The following is an 18,729-nucleotide window of genomic DNA, read 5'->3' on the forward strand; positions in this document are numbered from 1 at the left end:
GTTTGATATGCATGGCTATGACAACTGTTTGGAAGAAAAGTCATTGTATTTATCAAGAGGCTGAGTCAGACCCAATGAAAGATGGAATAGGACAATTCTGGGACCAGAGGAAGTTGTTGCCCCCTTCGAGATGGGGAGGGAGTGGAGTGAAAATGACAGAAGACATGGAGGAAGCTAAGGTACCTGGGCTGCATCCTGGTGGGGAGGGGGTCAGAAGGAGATAACCTAGACAGAGGCGGGATCTGCGTGCCTGACCGACGGGCAGCGCTGCCCAATAGCTGTTCAAGTTATGCCCCCTTCTCAGGTCTCTGGCTGAGGCGCTGAGAGTGGGGTGGAAATCCAGCATGCACACTGCTCTAAAGCCATCACACCATGGAAAAAGCAGTCTTCTTCTGCTTGATCTGCCCAGAAAAGATGCCTTTTGGCGATTTGTGCACAAAAAAGGGGTACTTTTTTCCTAATTCTCATAATGTTCCTTGTACACCAGCAGGAGCTCTGCCAGTGCATTGCTTTTTTGATGGAGTCTGAGGAAAACCACAAGGTCTTAGAAGTCTCTCCAGAGGAGGAGAGAATGAATATCAGGTGGGGTATTTATGATCATAAGCCTGAGTGTCCTTCCCAGGTCCTGTAGCGTTGTTCTGTGAAGACTTGAATTTCTCCCCTCCATGCCCAGAGAAATACTGAAGGGGTATCAAAGCAAGGAGATCTGGAGAGGCTGTAAGTAGAATAAGGAGACTTTCTAAAGAAAGAAGGAATTGAGAGTCAAAGAGCACATGAGAATCAGTGAGTGGAAAATTGATAAGTAATGTCGATCGATCATTGTCCCCTCTGAGTATTATATAAACCCTGGGCACTCAGTGACAGCTCTGGGGAGAAATGGGAAATGTTGTCTTGACAGACTCTGAGAGAGATTACCTAAATTCACTGAAGTTACATTTCTGCCATCCAGAGGAATAGGGACCCAAAGTGGTAGAAAAATTAAGATACATACACTTGTTTTCAGTTTGTGACCAGAAAAATTAGAACCTCCTATACATTAATAAATAATCAAGGTTCCAAGTTGAAGCACATTGCCCTAAATTTCAGAAATAGGAAAGTGGAAAAGCAGACTCAGAGTCAGGCTTTCTGACACCAACCCCCAGTTCTTTAACTTACAGAATCCCATTTCCTCTCAGCAACCTGTTAGGAAACTCAGCCAGTGTTTGGCACACAGCAGGTGCTAGATAAATGCATATGAGTGAATGTTAATCGACTCATTTGCTGCATCCCTGAAGGTCCACTTAGCTGTACACACAAGGCTGAAAGGCTTTAGGTCTGTGCTTTAATTAGCAAACCATGATGAGCCTAAATGCTTTAGAGAGAGGGAGAGAGGCAGTTGAAAGGAGGATTTTAAATGATCAGAACCGCTGATCTGTTTACACACATGAGGCCAGAATCTCGCTGGTGAGTATTATAGGAGCATTTTAATAGCCAAAGTGCTGTGCACAGAGCTCGCCCCCTGCAGTGCCATAGCTGAATGTATGTCTCTTTCTTTTGAGGAGCCTACCGACCATTTATCCCAGACAGCACTCCTCTAGGTTCTGAGGCTCTTTTGGCATCGTGTGTCTGCACTACCGTCTACCTCACAGAGCCAAAGTCTGGGAGCTGGACCAACTTGTTTTACATTACCAATGCAAAACGGTTAATATACTTGCATTGATTCACAAAGTAAATTTACTTTAATTCACACACACACACACACACACACACACACACACACACACTACGCACTTGCTAACAGATTTCTTAATTTATGGACCTATTGTAAGGACTGAAAATTTAGTGCTGAAAATGAAGCTGTACAAAAACACAATGCAAATGTTTATCAACAGGGAAAAGGATAAAGAAATAGTGTTGCGTTTATACATGGAATGCTACGTGATAATATAAAAGAACAAACTAGTTATACATACAATAGCAGGGATGAATCTCCAACCATTATGCTCAGTTAAAGAGACCAAGTGCAAAAATGAAAAAGCAGTACATTTATATAAAATTCTAGAACAGACAAAACAAACATTTGGGGACACATAACAGAAAAATGGTTGCTTCTAGGGTGAAGGTTGCCTGGAAAAGGGCACGAGAACTTTCTGGAATGATAGGATTGTACATTTAGGATCTGTGAATTTTATTGGATCTAAATTATTCCTTAACAAAAATAAATCAATTGAATTTTAAGAAAGAGAAGCTCTGATAATGGATGGGAGAAATGGTTGAAGTGTCGATGTCAAGAGTTGGGTGTAATGGTGGCTGCCATTGTTGGCATTTTTTCCAAGATCATCACCTTTACGTTCTTTGGCAACACTGGACTCCATTGAAAGAAGTGCTGGGTAATTTCCTATGGGCAGATACAAGGTAATATGACTCTTTGGATAACTTATCAGCAGCTATATGAAGGATATTTAAAGTCCTTTTTAATATGGAAAGCTTATTGTATACTTTACACAAACAAGAATATCAGATTACAACAGGTGTATGTCATAAAAATCAATTAAATATTTTTTTAAAAAATCACTCACCCCCTCTTTTTCTAAAGAAACTTGAAGCTAAAGATTTCAGCTGAAGTTATAATATGTTAGTCTTGAGTTGACTCCTGGCTTATTATTTAACTTTATGATCTTACATGTAACAATACCTAGTCTGTGGTTGTTATAAGGATTAACTGAAGTTTCATACATAACAGTGCCTTGTAAATCATAAAGCATGACATGAATGTATGTTATTATGGCTATTATTACTATTTTATTTATTGTGGAAACCTCCTTCAGAATTTTTACTAAGTTAGAAGGTTAGATGGATACCATAGTAAATAATATGTTAAACGGGCATCCTATGCCCCTATGGTGACTTTGATTGATTTTGTTAAACACTGTGATTTGTTTATGTATGGCCATATATGCTTCCCCACCCTAACCCCGCACTCCAGCACATTCTCCATTCACTCCAATCTCGAGAAGAACACCATTACATCTTCCTTTTAACCACATTTTGACAATCATCAGGTAATTTGTGTGGGGTGAATGTGGGGTGCAGAATGAAGGGAAAGAACCGTGTTGGTCCCTTTAAATCAATGCCTTGGCTTGTTTCAATGTAAAATCCTGAGAATTTTCATTTTTGCCGAGTCAGTTCATTTTCTTTTTTCTCTTTTCCCCTCTAGTCATATTCTGATGGCTGCATTTGCTGAACAACTTTTACTTTAGCTTCATAAAAAGAGAAGTATCAGATAAATAGAATTTGGCACCAAATTCTGCTTGGAACTTAGTCATAATATATTGGTGCCTTTTTCTGGATGGTAAAAACTTGGAAATACTAAGTGTGCGTTGAAAGCAATATTGCAGTAATTTAATGCACGGGTGTCTAAGGCACTGCTGGCAAGATGGACAAGGGAATTAAAAGGCTGTATGTAACCGCCTTAGGCTTTAGGAAATTAAAGAGCTCCAGCGAGAGAAGAAGTTCCTCCAGGTTTCTGGCTTTTCATTTGTAATTCATATGAAATATCTCAGAGTACATTTAGTCCACATTATTTGTCAAATACTTTTAGGAATTGTGGAATTAATCGAAGAGAACCGATTTTTATAATGTCTGTATAAGCTTAGCAGCTCTTTTTATAAGAGAAAATAGCATCCAAATTCAAATGTTACAGAAAGATATGACTGATAACTTGGTATTAAGATGATAGGAAGTTTGGCACAAGTGTTTTCAAATGTGGACTTGAATTTAACAGAATTCTCTTCAGATCTTTATTATTTCCTTGATATATGATCTGCAATTAATTAAACTCTCAAGCTTCAGTTTTTGTCTCTATAAAATGGGTATATTTGTAGTAACTATTTCAGTTATTGGTTGCTGTGAAACAAATATCCCCAAAGCTCCATAGCTTAAAGCAATTGTTTGTTACATGATACTGTGGGATAACTAGGTGTTTGTTTTGCTTCACATGGCATCACCTTAGGTACTAGGAAAGCTAGAGTCATCTGGAAGTGGAAACTAGAGTGAGAACTCAAGAGTTGTTGTGTTGTTGACTGCTCGTCTTGGTTCTTCTCTGCATTGCATGGCATCTGAGTTCTAAGAAGGAACATTCCAAGAGTAAGCATTCCAAGAAGAAGAAAGTTGGAAGCTTTCAGTCCAGTTAAAGCCTGGGCTGAGAATCAGCACCACGTCATTTTCACCATGTTCTATTAATTGATTGCAAAGATTAAATAAAATAAAATTTGAGCATTCTACACAGACGTTAGTTTATACCAAGCCTTTATTCAGTTGTTACTAATGTTGATAGTATGCCCAGGTACTATGATAATTTCGATAAGTTATAGGAGAGATGGCATTAGGGCATCTAAAATTAAGGCTTGGGAGACTGAAACATATATAGACACTGTACAAGTAGGTCTTTAAAGGTAAATCTACCTAATTTTATAATTAGGAAAACTGCAAGATACAAAGCAGAGCCTGACTTATTGCGCTAGAGGTGAGCTTGAAACTAATCTCCTTCCAAATCCATTGTTTTTACAGTGGACAAATTTCTTCCTTTCTCCAGGGACTCAGTTCCTCCATTTGTAAACTGGGGATAATGATAATACTTTCCTTAAAGTGTTGTTGTAAGGATTCAGTGAATTAATTATAGTGCTATTTACAATGTCTGACATAGTACATTCTCAACAACTGCTTGTTATTACTTCCACAACAACTCTCTACATTATTATTATTATTATTATTATTATGATTTTCATCATTATGATTACTCCATGCTGTCTTTGGAGGGGCTCGTGCACATATTATTTAGCTTGATGTTTCTCCGGATATGGGGTCCAAGTTGCACCTTCTGCAACGTCTCTCCTAAAGTAAGAGTTTGGCATTAATTGAGATTGAAATCAATTTTGCTATATTCAGCACCCTTCCAAGGTCTGTATCCTTTCCTTCCTACCTGTGAAGAGATTATAAGTTATCTAGTGCACTCAAGGTCTGACAATTCATATTGAGGCTGGTTGTTTTCTGTATCCCTGAGTTAAGGTATTCCTATGCCTCTAAACACCATCTATATACCAACAACCCCTATGTTATAGATCCTGTGTTATAGATTTATGTTATAAATTGAATATCCAATGTCTATTCAACATTATTCTTTTGATGTCTAAGAGTCATCTCAAACCTAGAATGGTCAAAATTGAACTACAGATCTTTCCATTAAAACCACTCAAACCTTCTCCATTTCAATTGATGACAACTCCATCTTTCTGTTGCTTAGGCTATAAGGTGAGAGACCAGACACCTTCGTGTTATCTTGCTCCTCTTTTTTCTCTTAAAGACTATGCTCATTTTTCAAAGAGAAGACCTGTTGGCCCTGTCTCCAGAATATATTCAGAATCTCAATAATTCTCACCACCTCCAGGGCTATCACTCTGGATGGACATCATCATCATCTCTCTCCAGGACTTCTGCCACACTTGCCGACTGACCTCTTATTTTCTACTCATTGCTTTCACAAAACATATTCTCAACACGGTAGCCAAAAGGATCCTTTTAAAAACATAAATTAGGTCTTTTGACATCTCTACTCAAAACTCTGAAATTGTTCTCCTGAGTAAAAGCTAAAGTTCTTGCAGTGCCCCAAGGTCCTATCTGATCTTCCTCACCCCCGCCCTTTGCAACTTCTCCTATAACCCTCCCCCTCATTGCTCTCCCCTTTCTAGCCCTACCAGCCTCCTTGCTGTTCAGCAAACACACCAGGGATACTCCAACCTTGGTGAATTTTCCTACCTGATCTTGCCGCTTGGCACATTTTTTCACCAAATATCCACTTAGATAACTCTCTCATTTTCTTTCTTCAAGTCTTTGCTTTAAATCTCATTTTCCCAATGCTAAGCATCTTGACCATCTCACTTAATAATGCAGCCTATTCCTACCCCCCTCTGCCCCACATGCCTCATCGTCTATTTCTGTTCCTCCTTTCAAATTTTAGCACCTATTTACCTGTTAATCGGAATAATTTACCGATTTATGATGTTTATTTTTCTCGACCTCTCCCAACTTGAATTTAAACTCAGTGAAGTCAAGATTATTTAACCAATATATCCAAGTGCCTAGAAGAGTGACTAGAAGGTAGTAATTGCTTAATACGTGTTTGTTTTGAATAAACTATTTCTAGTACTAAACTAAAAGAAGCAGCCATCAAACCAAGAAAGCTTCCTCGAAGGCTTTAGTATGTCTGAATGATCTCATCCACTTCCATGGCTTTAATACAAGTTCTATATAGTGACTCCCAAAACTGTTTTTTTCCTAGCTCTTCTCTCTCTGACACACCTAACTTCGATATACAGTCCCCTAACAGAGAGTTACATGTGGATGTCTTAAAGACACATGAAATTCAACATGTTAAAATTGTAATTCTTCATCCACCTATTTCCTCTTCCTTCTCATGTGTGCATTATTTCAGAGGATGGCACCATTCATCCAATTCAGGAAAAACTGAGGTATAATCAGACGACGGTCTCATAGTAATTATATTTAGAATGAACACAGAAGCAATGTGGCATTCTTTTTCAGTTTCTGTTTTGATAAAAAAAAAAAGTGCAGAGATTTGAATTTAATCATGGCTGTGGAGAGATACAAATGAGCTAATGCTGTATGCAAAGGTTTAATTTTAGTGATAGACCACTGAATCTTACTTAGGTAAGGAAGAAATTGAGGACATTGGAGGAGGGATATTGGACAGTAAAAAGGGGTGGAATAATTAGACTCGAAAATGGCAGAATTGAATAATTATTAGAACCAAGTTATCAGAAAGAATAAGCTGTGAATATATTGATGTAAAATTTAGAATTTTGATTTGGGAAGTAGTCCAGCTATTTGGTAATAAGATGTAGGTTACAAGCATAGGAATGAGTGTAAGAAATACCAAGGAATACATGAAAATTTGAGCTAAAGAAGGAATAAATAGAGAGGCCAATATACTATGTGTGGGGTTATTGATACCATCAGAGAGGATGACAGGCATATTAGTGCAGAATAAAATCATAGGCTGGATACCATTTTTCAGTGGCTATGAGAGAATAACTGGGATTTGGTGGGTAACTTTAGACTTCCGTAAACCAAAAAAATAACCCTGAACTCCTTAAATATAGTCACTTTCCAAGATCTATTGATTTACATTCAATATAGCTCTTGAATCCATTCACCTCTCTCCATTTCCCACACTACTGCCTTAATTGATAGTCATAGAATTTCAAACCCAAGTTATTGCAACAGCCTCTTAATTAGCCTTCTAAGCAGCTAGGAGTCCTAAGTATAATTTTAAAATGTGAACCAATTCAATACAATAATAAGTGAGTAAATAATATTTGTCTCAGGATCAGATGGTGATATTATAGTGAACACTATGAGATGTCTATCTAGAATCCATTGCCAACTTCCTTCTTCTTAATAGGAAAATGCTTTTTTATTTTGTTCAGATGTCCACCTTTCCTCCCTGCTGTCAAATGCCTAAGGGAAAGCTAAAAGTCTTTGGTCCAAAGAATACCTGATCAGCTTACAGACAGTGTTTCTCAGAAATGGTTCTTTGACATTCTTCCTTGCACAGAGCTGCCCATACATTGCCTGACATTTAGCAGTCTAGATATTTTCTGCTAAATACTAAGAATTGTCCAGTCATTTCAACAACCGAAAATGCCCCATAGTATTATTGTCTAATTAGTGCACCACTTAGTTTCAGGGTTCAAAGTGGGCAATTCTGACTTTAAGAAATAAAGAAAATTCGATTGAGGAACATCTAGCAAAAGTTTCTTCACAGTGTCTAGATGACCACAAGAAAACATGCCCTTTTCTGCTAAACGATGTCAGGTCTACACTGATTACCTTGAAACGGCTACCTTGTTACCATCCTGAAAATGAAACCAACTCCAAGTGTGGTAGACTAGATCAGCAAAGCCCTGGGTCCTTGACTTTCTAAATCAGACAACTGTGAGGCCCATACTATCTTGGGATTTCTTTTTTTGTTAGAGAACAAGTTTCAGTACTTAAACTAGTTTGAGACAGAGTTCCTATTACTTGCTGCTGAAAACATCCTAAATAAACTGTATATTTGGTCCTTAAACCTACCTGGAAGAAAAGGAAATTTTCAACCATCTAATTCTTTGTTTCTGAGCGGTAAATCCAAATCTGTATTACAGGGCATGCATTTCTCTTTCTTTTCTTAATTTATTCAGAGATTGATTTAAAAATAGAGAAAAATCATTTAGAAAAAATTACATGCAGCTTTGTTGGCTCAACCAAGTATATATTGATTTCTTTGTTAGAGAGAAAGAGAAATAAGCTTCTATTTCCTACAGCTTACTGGTAGTATCAGTCCTTTGCTATTTCTAGATTGATCCATTATCTTCATTATTCCTTCCTCCTTATTTTTTCTTTTAATGGGCGGCAACTGCTTTTTGTACAGCTGGACTGAGGATCAACCACAATTTTTTCGCGGACATACTCAATGGAGCAAGTCAAAAGGACTTTTTGGTTATCATAGGAAGGGAAATTTCTATACAGAGAAAGAGCTCTTTATATCAATAATTAGAAGAAAGGAAGCACTAGCTACTCTTTATGATCAATTTCAGTTTGGGTTTGTCTTTGAATTACTAGCCACAGGGAGGAACAATTTGTACAGCAGAAATCAGAGAGAGAAGTAAGGAGGGAAATGTAGCTGATTGTAAAGGACTTTTGCAAGGTTGTAACTTACTTGAAAGTACTGATTATAAAGCGGGCACGTTGTTTCAGAACTTACGCAGAAATAGGAAATGCATCCTTTGATGTATTCATTTTGGACAAGCTTTCATCTAGTAGATCACAGTGGACAAGCTTTCAGTTCTCCAGGTCTTAATTCTGTTCCTTAAAGAGGATAGGAAATTGGGCTGTAAACTTCTTCCTGGAATATGCAGACGAGAGAAAAATCTGCATACATTTGAAGACTGGTTAGATATTTATCATGCATGCCTTATATGTAGTCATTATGTTTTAACAGTGCTTAGATCATTGAAATTGCCTTGCAGTAAAAGGAGGAGGTGGAGGGACAGGAAGAAATTGTCTTGAATAGCAGGAATGAGGGCGTCAGGAGATACTAAAGGATCTGAAATTGTCCTCCAAGAGTCTTGACTGCCATCACTCCTTCTTCATCCTCGCACACACAGTTTTCTAGTGAGTCCATTCTACATTTAAATAGTGACATCTCTGCCAGTCTCTAGCAAGCTCTATAGGTATGAGGAGAAAACCACACAGTATTCTACAATGATATTGTAGCCCACTTAGCTTTTCTCAGCTAGCTTCTGTATTTATCTGAGTAGGAATTTGAAGTTGTGTGTGTTGCTTTTTGTAAAAAGGATTTATTATTTCCTATTATTCTTCAAAAGATTAATATTGTCTATTGTCTCTAGTAAAAACCTAGTGGACATTTGTCTTTCCTTTCTTTCCTTCATTACTTCTTTCATTCTTTCTATCTTTTCTCATGTCTCTCTCCTTCTCTCTCTCTCCCCCTCCCCCTCCCTCCCTCTCTCACTGCCTTGTGTCTGATCTATGATTGGAATATTACAGAACCCACTTCTCACTATAGAAACATAAAATTGAGACTCTGGTCATACTCTTTTAGGAAGGGCTCAGACATGTAACATAAGCTTGATAATCAGACACTCTTGCACCAGATTTAGAAACCAGAAATAATTACAAAAGAGACTGGGTGGTAGAGGAGAATCCTTTCTGTTAGTCCATCTGTATCTCATCCCACATGTGATGGGATGCCGTGTCCTGTTTCAGCAGGGGGAGGTGCTCTGTCAGTTGGGGTACCCAGTATTTGACTATAGTTATTTTCATGTTCATAGGACTGGTTCTACAGCATGTTTAGGTCTATGACAACTTCAGGAAATAGGAGGGAATTGCAACTTCTTGCCTCTGTGTTTCAAAGTCAGCGGACTATTCCTCCAGATGGAATATACTCATTGAACCCATAGCCTCCTATTGTTTTATCCAAAGAACTGATTCAAATGGAGATGGTTTTAGGCCAGAGGAAGAAGGGTAAGCGGGTTGTATTATGGTCGGGTTGTATTATGGATGGCTTATTGGGAAGTCTCTTAGTTGGGCTCCAAGTGAGCTATCAGTACAGTTACGTTCACCTGATTCTTCTTTCTACCTTCTCCACTTTTCAGTTTCAATCTGCAACTCAAGTTCTTCTGATTTGCCTTTTACATATGTAACTCCCAAATCTATCTATCTATCTATCTATCTATCTATCTATCTATCTATCTATCTATCTATCTACCTACCTACCTACCTACCTACCTACCTACCTACCTATAATCTATTCATTCTTAAAATCCTTCCATGTTGCTTCACAGGTTTTCAGAGTGATATGAAGAATAAAGTTAAATTTCTTATCAGGCCTTCCTTAACTGATCCCGATTGTCTCTCCAACCTTATTTATAGCAAATCCCTACCTCAGATTTTTCTCTCTAGAAACATTGAGCTTTTTATATTATGCCTTCCATAGATGCAAAACACACACACACACACACACACACACACACACACACACCATGCTGCTGCACAATTAGTGCTTTGCTCACACTATTCCTTCCCACTTGAATACTTTTCCTTCTCTTTTGTGCTCAGCTCTTCCCTGCTTGTACCTATGATACATTCTCTATAGCCATCCCCACCATAGACTTAACTAAGCACTCTACTTTAGTGCTTCTGGTACTGAAATTGATGATTTGTTCTATGGTAGAAATAAATTATTTTAGAATCTGTCTTCTTTTCTAGACTGTGATACCACTGAAGTCAGGGACCATGTTTTATTCAACCTTAAATTCCCCAGTGAACGGTGAAAACCTCAGAGTTTGCTGAGTGGAACTGAACAAACAGTGCAGTGAAAACTAGGGTCATGTTGCATGTCTGTTCTGCAATAGGTTCTTTGACCTAATTTCAGAATGGCAAATAATATCTTCCATCAGTGCAGTGCAGAAGAAAGCTAATGTCATGATTGATTAGTGATGTCTGCCTTGGGCAGAATTGCAAGTGGCAAATTTTTCAATGCACTTGCTGAATCTCAAGTTCTTTGACCCTCGCTTCTTTGAAAGATTTGCACACTTTGATCCAAATAAAATTTCCAAAAGCTCTTTCTGTTCTTTCATAACTGATTTCGTGGAGATCACGTTGGTGACCGAAATATAGCAGTGACTTTAATGGATGATTTCTTTGTGCATTCAATCATCATATTTTGTTTTCTCTGGCCTAAAAATCTGTTAAGAATCATGCAGCAGATGTACAAAGCTCATTGTCAGAAGCTTATAGGTAAAACTTCAGAAAGTTAGCCTGAATTTCCACATCAGCCCAGAGGAGGAAAACTGTCCCTCGACTATGGATTTGTGCCTACTGTTTTTGTCCTTACCCTGCCTAATCTAAAAGGGGCTAGCCTCTAGCTCTGTTTTCTTCCCACTATTTAGAGCTGCTTGAGTAGGCTAACTTATTAGATATCAGACAGATAACTAGAGTACCCAACTTTTCCCTACCTAACATGACAAGGGATATTTTTGCATAAATTTCCATGAAGATCAATATAAACTAGTATGTTGTATTCCAAAGTCCTAACTCCAAGGACAGAAATAAAGAAACATAATTACTCAGGCTATCAGTGCTGTGTTCATATATATTATGGGAAGGGATGGGACTTCAACCTAAAAGGACCATATACTGGCCAATGAACCTGTTTTTCACATTTTAGGGAACATGACATTCAGAAATAAAAGACTCTTGAGCAAATAAAAAACAATAATAATTCACCATCAGTTGTGTGCAGGAGCTCTGCTAGGTGGGGGGGTATAAGGAGGAATGAAGCTATCTCTGAACTCAAAGCACTTATATTTTAATGAGGGAATCAGTACATGTTTATAATTGATTGTGAAGTAGAGTGTCTTGTACTAGCAGTGCAAGTAAAATGTGCAGTGAATGGATTGTGGAAGCCTTCGGAAGGAGGCATTGTCAATACTGTCTCAGTGGTACTTAGAGAAGGGATGAGAAAACTGGAATCCTGGGTGGAATAAATATCAGAGCAGGGTATGTAGGATTTTAGATCAGTTCTCAGATCTAAAATCTGGTATATGAAAGTGAGCTATAGTGAACTCATTAAAAAAAATTACCAGTTTGTGTTTTAACAAGTTTAAGGTGTACAGAAATTGCTGAAGGTGCATTGTAATTGTGTGTACAATGTACATATATCTTGTACACTGATATATGGTTTTGGGAAAGACACATCAGATGCCCTTTCCCTCCTCACCCTGCCCTAAACCACTGCTACCACACAGGTGACAATACAGGTGGCAGAAGTGGTTTCTGTGATTTATATAAACTGGGTGCAAGGGTGTTCCTTTAAGATGAGCTTGAAATATTACATTGATCTTTCTCCCAGCTTCACAGGGGTAACATTTCTCTCTTGATATTATACAGTGGCATTTGAACAGTGATGACGAGAGGTCCCTGAACTGGGAAGATTGTGAATGCTACGATTCTTAGGATCCTATCACCCTTCACCACTCTGGGGAAAGGGAGAGAAATTCTCTACTCCATTTAACTACTTTTCACAGTAAGTGGAGCTGCTGATGGGATTGGTAAGCTCCGGCCAGGTCAGGCCTCAGAAGTGGAGTTGGCTTTAAGCACATAGATTTAGAAAGGGAGAGCCTCATTTAGCTTTACAAGCCTAAATTTAACAGGCCACAGGCAAGGCGCTGTTTACTGTTAAAAATCTAGTATTATTCTTCTAGTATTTATCAATCCATTGGTAGAAGCAGAGAAGGAAGGAGGTATGACAGGAAAGAGTAATAAACTAAGATCCTGATAGCAAAGTGGAAAAGGATTTGTTTCATTTCAACTATTATGAATCCTTATTCCCTTGAAGTGTAATGGCTGTCAACCCTTGTTATGCCAAGCAGGCATTCTGAGTTCTATAAAGATTCTTATGATTCACGAAGCCAGACAGATTTCTGTCTTCACAGTGTCACCCCGTAACTACTGGGTCGGTTCTATTTTTGGTAACACAGACACTGAAAGATATAAACATGAATAGAATAAGGCTCATGTTCTAGATACATTTACAATCTCTTTGGGGAAAGAAGACAAAAACATAAAATAAGTAGACTATAAGACAGGATTCATTAGTTGTCAGATGAGTAGTAGAGAAAAAAGTGTTGCAACAATTCAAAGGGATGGGTGGGAGGAAAGGACTGAGTCACAGAGGAGGGGCAATAATTGATAGAATTCAACTAGGCAGCTCACATACACTGTTGACAGGAGTGTAAACTGGTACAGTCACTCATGGGAATAATTTGGAAAAATCTATTAAAATTATATGTGGGCATAATTTTCCGTTGATCAATAACCCTTCCTAGGGGCTACCCTGGGGAATATTCACACACTTACACAAGGAGGCACGTTAACTACAGAAGTGGTTGTAATGGTGCAAACTGAGAATAATGTAAGGGAATAATCTAACACGTAGTCTCTCTACAGAATCCTATGTGGATATGAAAATAATCATACGTTAGAAACACTGAAAAGCATCCAAGACACAATGTTAAGTAAACACAGTCCCATGCGATATGATACCAGTTGTATTTAAAAAACACATAAAACAATATGCAGTGAAGTTGAATATGTAGTTGAAGATACATAGGAAAAATAGGAGACATACCCAATTGTTGGAAGCATATCCTTTTAGGGAGACACCTAGGCTTGGGCATATGTTTAAGGAAGACATAAGCCTTAGGTGTGTATGTACTTATATTACTCATATAATGAAAACTTATAAACATTTTTTTTTAATGAAGAATTCAAATAGGAAAAAGGGGAAGCTAGAAAGAGCTTCCCAGGTACAGGGAGTAGCAAGATATCTGGGAGAACATGTGAATGTGTACCCAATCCCTTACCCGATCCTTAGATCCTTATTGCCCACCTTCCAGTCTGGCTTCTCTCAGGTTTTGTTGTCTAAAATGCAGATGTGATTGGGTTACCCCACTGCTTAACAGGATTTTGTTCCAGCCCCTTAACTTGCCATCCAAGGGCCTCCAGAATCTGACTTCTCCAGTTCATTTCTCTCCGATTCCTTTTCTGGATCTTCATCTTCTACTGAGCCAAATCACTTCCAGTTTTGTGCGTACACCACTGTCTGTGCCTCCATCACTTTGCCCATGCCTCTGGAAAGATCTCTGTGCTTTGGCCACCTACTAATCCTCAAGGCTGTCAAGTCCTGTGGGATGCTCCTGAGTGTATCACCTCTCTCGCTGTAAACGTCCATCTCTTTCCATTTCACCTCAGTTGTAGGCTGTGCATATTTCAGTCACCTATATCACTCACTTGGACTTGTTTTGCGATACTTCAACTTTAATAAACTTGGATAGTTTAAATTCTTTATGGGTGGAGGCTACATTTGGCAGAAATTCATTCATTCATTCACTCACTCGTTCATTCAACCAACAATTGAGTGCCTGCTATTTTCCAGACAGTGTGCTGGGTGCTGGAGATTACAAAATTGAGTAAAATACATCTCCCATCCCCAAGAATCTTGTAATTTAGAGGCGAAGGAAAAAATGGATGGTGAAGTAAGAGAAAAATCAAGATGAGGTTATACCATGGGGGTGGGGTATTCCACTAACTAGGACATGGCGGATGTTTGATGTTGCTTTGGCTCCCTGTGATCATTCTTCCCATTTCCTAACAGTGGCTGATTGCCATACGGGGAACTACCTCACTAGATTGTTTGGCTATTCCCAGCTCAGCAGACGGCACATATTCTAAGCAAGGCCAAATACTCTCTTCACTCCTGTCATTATCTAATCTTCAGTACATGTGTGTGAGGACGTTTTGGTTGCTTCCAAAGCAGCAGCAGTTCCAGACTGAGGCATGCCAGTAGTTCCTGCATGTGTTTTATTTCTGGTCTTGCTTCCAGGCTCAATCTCCTGCTTTCTGTCCACTCTGTGAGGTATCACGTGTCCAATTGTATTTCCTTTTTTCCCCCTGGGATTTCCCAGGGAATTTGTTTCTGTCATCTGCATCCATAGCTGTGATCCCCTGGGGGAGCAGTAGACGATACCAGAGAATGGTCAAATGTTCAAATGGTCAAATGCTGAATAAAAACATTTGGATTCCTTATAGATGGTCTTCATGCACTTCAGATTTTTGGTTGTGTTGCAGGTTGATTACAGGGATGCAGGCAGCCAGGTGGGTTATATGAGAGGGAGCTGCCCATCCCACCATGCCTCACTGTTTCTTCTCTTGTGGTTAGTTGCATCTTGAAGATTTTGATAAGTAAGGTAAACATTTCCAAGGAACTAATTTCTTCATAGGCTAAATGAATTGTGGGGACAGAGCCAGGAGTGCAGTTTCCAGGCTCTTGACCTCACATGGAAAGGTGCTGACTCAGGTAGTAAATGGCCATCAACTGTGATTGGATGGCCTTCAGCTGTGGCTAGTTGGCCGTCAGCTGTAACCAGTGAGCCATTGGCCACTAATATAACTGCTGTGGCTATGCTAGCAGCAAATGCGGGCTAGCAAGAAGATGGTGGCTGAGCTGGCAAGCGCGGATTACAGTTAGCACGGTGGATTTCAGCTAACTAGTGAGGTTGGTTGGCAGAGAGAACTGGACGGCAGGCTGCGGATAGTGTGGTTCCTGCTTCTTGTGTCTCCAACCCAGCCGCCAGCGAGAATATAGTGGCATGACTCCCCTACCTATGGCTCCATAGATGTTCCTTTTTGGTCTTAACATGTCTTGCGTTCTTAGGTGGGGAGCTGGAGCAGAGACCCCGCAGGTTGCCTCGCATGACAAATGGCGCAGCGAGCAGGGTCTCCCGCACGACACCCTGCATGACAGAACCTATTGGTAACTGTCATAGGCCTCTAATATATGTGTCTTTTTTTATAGACAGGAACAACCTAGAATCAGCAAGCTCAATTTGTAAACCCTTCTTAGGTGCTGAATGTCTTCAAAATTTTGTAATTTTACTTAAAAAACAGCAAGTACTTTTTTTTTTAAATTGGCTAGTTTATCCACTTGGTCTTGTTTTGGAAACCATTCAATTATTAATGTTATTTAAATGCCTCGGGATTTCGACAAGATGGGAGAATTCTTGGTCCCTGATTGACATCATGGAACAAGTCTCTCCCCACTGCCCACCTGTGACATAGACAGAAGGGCTTAAATCAGCCATCCAGTCTTGTTTTCTTTGCACTTGTATCTGAGGGCAGGACAGTGGCTACAGCTGTATATGAAGATGTTCCAGTTTAATACTAAAAAGCCCATATAAAATAATCATTGAGTTCCTTATGAAGTGTTGATAACCAGGGAGAATGGGAACACTTGGTTCTGCTAAGTGAGCTGCCTCCGAACTGCCTGTGTTCGAGGTGATCCATCATGGCTTGTCGCAAAGCACTTCTCCAGGAAACGTTTTCTAATGCTGTGATTTTTCCTCCTCTTTTTCCCACTCCCACTCTCTCCACTGAATTTTCAAAGCACTTTTACAGTGTTGAGGTTAAGAGCTTTGACTTTGGAGGCAGGGGGACCTGTGTTTAAATCTCTGATTCTGCTGCTGCAGTGCTGTGTGATCTTGGGAAAGCTGTTCACCTCTCTGAAACTCATTTTTATCCTCTGAAAATTTGGTGTAATAACTAGCTCAGAGTATTTATTTTGAAAACTAAATAAGAAAATATATGTTAAAGGCACAGAGTTGGACATGTAGCAATTTAGTTACCAATGGTTGTTTTTGATAATTACTGTGTGTTGTAGCAGGGACTCAGCTCCAGCTCCCCGCACAAGAACGCAGGATATGGTGAGGCCAACAACAGAGCCATAGATAGGGGAGTCATACCACTATATTGTTTATGGCAGTTGGTCGAGACACAAAAGCAAACATCCGCCACTACCCCAACGAGGGGTCTTCCTGCACCCCAGTCTCGCTGGCAGCTGGGCGAGGCACAGGAAGTAGAATCAACACAATCCGCAATACACAATCCACTTGCTAACTGTACTTGCTAGCTGCAATCTGCACTTGCTAGGGTAGCCATGGCAGTTATATTAGTGGCTAATGGCTAATTGGTTACAGCTGATGGCCAACTAGTTACAGCTGATGGCCATCTACTATCTGAGGCAGCACTTTTCCACGTGAGTCGAGAGCCTGGAAACTGCTCTCTGGGACTCCGTCCCTACACTATTCATTTTAATAATATTTATTGGTGCTCTATTTTATAGCACTTACCAACATCTGTAATAGTCTTGTTTGTTTTCCCCCCAGGAGAACATAAAAAATTTCATTCTTGTGTTTTGTTCATTATTGTATCACGAGTGTCCAACACAGAGTAGGGCTAATATTTGTAGAATAAGGTTTTACTGCTGTCATTATCTTTTTATTCTGCCTTTTGTTATTGCTGCTCTAGACAATGAGGCAGCATTATTCATATATGCATGCTAAGAACCTAGCACAGTGTTTGGAAGAGTGTAGAAACTCAACATCTATTATTAAATAAAGAAACTAAAGCTGCATTTCTCCCAATTATCATTCTAGCTAGAAACTTGATGATAGAGAGGGCGGCTTATCTTGGTATCCATGGAGCCTAATAGGTATCCAGTAAATACTTGCTGAATTTATTTTGTTAAAATTGAGAGGAGGGACTTGTGACTTAATTACAGAACTGAGATGAGCTGAGTTCATGTCTGCTGGTCCTTCTGTTTTCTGTCTGACTTGGTTTATTTCTAGTTTCTGTTGCAGAACCTGGGAGGAGAATCTTATCTACAGGAATACAAGAGGGATTCATTTAAGTACTGAATTATTGTTCCCAGTAAGACCCAACAACAGCCCTTCCTAATCCCTACTCAGTCCCCACATGGCAGGTGGGAGAAGGAAATAATACTGTGTTCCTGCTTTCTCACCGGTCATGAATTTGTTTATGCCAGTGAAAATAAGTATCGAGGACAGAGCAGAAGAAGGAAATAACTCACATAAGAGTAATAGGCAGCCCCGCAGGGTGTCTGGAAGGAGGGATTAGCTTTAATTGGAAACGGTGCTATAGTGGGCTGATTATATAAACACATCAGTCTTGGGCCCTTTTAAACACCAGCTAGTTTAGCTGCTCTCTTGTCTTGAAAAGAATGCTTTCTGATTTGCAGTGCAGGGTAGAAAGCGAGAAGTCTCACACTGAAGGGAGCTTGCTGCTCTTTTCAGCATCCAGAATTATTCCTCTGATTGCTTTACCCAGGAAATAGTTTCACCTTCTCCATCAATGATTAGGACCTGGCTAATCCTCTCCTGCCAAGATATCACTCAGGAGTAACCAACTATGTCCACCAGAGTGAGGAGCATTCACTACAAAACGAGCTGCCTGAATCCCCCAGTTAGTATTTAACTTGCCATAACTGTTAAATACCTCATTCTCCTCAACCAGGCTCCTTAGGGCAGAGCGACCTGAACAACACAAACACTTGATTTGTAACTTCAATTCTACTAGGCTCTAAGATCACTCAAGATCTCTTACTGGCTGTGTGACTTTGAAAAAGTCACTAAATCTCTCTGGTCTTAATTGTAAACATAATGGCATATTTGCCTGAAGATGCTGGGATTGGCTTGGTCTTTGACGTCTCTTGTGACTCTCAGATTATTTTATCATGAGACTGCTCCAAATGTCCCA

Source organism: Rhinolophus hipposideros, assembly GCF_964194185.1.
Source record: "Rhinolophus hipposideros genome assembly, chromosome: 14".
Taxonomy (NCBI): domain Eukaryota; kingdom Metazoa; phylum Chordata; class Mammalia; order Chiroptera; family Rhinolophidae; genus Rhinolophus; species Rhinolophus hipposideros.